We start from the raw sequence: 2,500 nt of genomic DNA on the forward strand, positions 1-2,500 counted from the left end.
TTTTTTTAAATCTGCTTAAAGTTACAGTAAATTAAACAATGTGCTAAAAACGGACCTGAACATCCAACCTCGCCCTTTTCTGTCCTCCACCACTCAATAAACTCTTCTGACCCTTTTTGGGTTCCACTTTCCTTATTTGGTCGTTGTTTCCTGTTCTCATTGTCCTTATCGGTTTCACCTGAGTCTTATTTCACACTACTTTATTTAAGCTCTTCATTTCAGCCTGAGGGGTTTCCCTCTCCATGCTGTGTGTGTGGATCTGATCCTAGACCTGATTTTTAAATGTCTTTATTTCACCAACACTTGGTGAAGGTAGTGGAGGAGTTTACTGGGTCATGAGTGGGACCGGGGTGTGTGGAGTTATGAGCAGAAGGGTGAAGTTACCATCTGTTGAAGCTTCGGGCTGTTTCAGTCCTAACACACACACTGGGTTAATGATGAGGTGATCAGAGAGGAAGAGAAAAGATGAGGCACTGAGTTTGGGAGAGGTTTTTATGATTATTATTATTATTATTATTATTATTATTATTATTATTATTATATACATGAACAACTGGATCAGAATTATTGGCACCTCCTTGAAAATGAGGAAAATCGAATATCTAAATGAAAAAGCTTAAAGGTTTTTTTTAACACTATTTTTTCAACTTCATTTAGTAACAAGGCAACAACACGTGTTTAATAAACATGCGTTTACTTTTTTCTTTAGTATTATATCTGGATTTCCTTTTCCTTTATTTAAATGTTATTATTGTTGCATGCTTTTCTTCTGTTCAGAGAGAGAGGGAGAGAGGGAGGGGGGGGGGGAGAGAGAGGGAGGGGGGGGGAGAGAGAGAAAGAGAGAGAGAGGTTCAGTCAAGTTCACCTCTGATTGTTGGGAGTTTTTATTTAAATCGGGTCACATACAAGCTTCTGACTCGACAGTTTAAAGATTGAGGAAAGAGAATGAGGCAGCAGAGTGAAATGACTCATACAGCCAAGCTTACATAACCAACCCCTCAGCCTCATCCCCCCCTGCCTCATCCCCCCCTGCCTCACCCTTCTCTACCATTATTATGTATTTTCATCATTCTCAGTTAGCACGTTCGTCTCACACCTCCAGGGTCGGGGTTCGATTCCCGCCGCTGCCCTGTGTGTGTGGAGTTTGCATGTTCTCCCCGTGCTGTGGGGGTTTCCTCCGGGTACTCCGGTTTCCTCCCCCAGTCCAAACACATGCATGGTAGGCTGATTGGCGTGTCCAAAGTGTCCGTAGTGTATGAATGGGTGTGTGAGTGTGATTGTGATTGTGCCCTGTGATGGATTCACACCCTGTCCAGGGTGTACCCCGCCTCGTGCCCCATGCTCCCTGGGATAGGCTCCAGGTTCCCCGCGACCCTGTAGAAGGAGTAAGCGGTATAGAAGACGGATGGATGGATCAATCTCAGTATTTCAGTTTTGAGACACACTCTGTGGAGACGTGTGCAGCTTTACTCTTTTCTACTTCTCACATCGTCTTCCCTCTGACCAGCGTGACTGTAATCCTGGACGACGACACGGTGTGTGTTTTTGCAGTTATTGTGTGTGTGTGTGTTTGGAGTTATTGTGTGTGTGGATGTGTGTGTGTTTGGAGTTAGTGTGTGTGTGTGTGTGTGTGTGTGTGTGTGTGTGTGTGTGTGTGTGTGAGAGAGAGAGAGGCGCGCTCAAGCGTCAGCGTTGCCAATGGTGACATCCGAGGTGTATGAGCGGGACATAAAATGATTTTTAGGTGAATGTACAACAGACCTCTAGAAAGTCACATGACCACTGAGTCGCACAAACTCCGCCCCTAACACATCATTATCAGGGTCAGAGCTTTTGTTTTTCATTTTCAAACCTATCCCCATTTATTGGTATTTTATGTAGATAAATTATAAAATAGAGCAGATTTTCCTTTTTCTCCTTCCAAAACATGGGGGATGCAAACTTTTGCTCCCAGCAGTAATATTCTGCTTTATTTTAGTCAGTGTAAGACCAAAATTTAAACTTAGAGGCGCACATGATGTGAGTGGGTGATGAGACGCCGAGCTGTAGGACTGATGCGTGTATTTTTATCCAGTTTAACGCAGCACGAGGCAGAAATAACCCGAATAACTTCATCTAATATCTGCAGCGTGGCTTTATCGTCCCTGAGGGCCTCAGAAATCCTCTCAGGTGGTGTTTAGACTCGGATTTCAGAGCCACGTGTGTGTGTGTGTTTTAAATGAACTCATTAAATGAACTTAAGTTTTTAATCCTGATCCGACGGCGTGTGGGTCATAGAGGAGATAAACCTCGTGTGTTTGTCCTCGTGGGAGTCGCGGAAAGGGAGAGCTGAAGCGTTTCTGACGATGATGTGTGAAGCAAAGGTCTGAGTGTGACGAGATCAGACTTCAGTTTCAGGATGTGGGCATGTGGAGCTTCACGAGACTAGGAGAACGTCCACACAAGTCCTGTCATCAGATTAGATCAGATTCAAACAGGGGGATCTGCCGTAAATAACTAC

The sequence above is a fragment of the Ictalurus furcatus genome, chromosome 15 (genome assembly GCF_023375685.1).
Source record: "Ictalurus furcatus strain D&B chromosome 15, Billie_1.0, whole genome shotgun sequence".
NCBI lineage: Eukaryota > Metazoa > Chordata > Actinopteri > Siluriformes > Ictaluridae > Ictalurus > Ictalurus furcatus.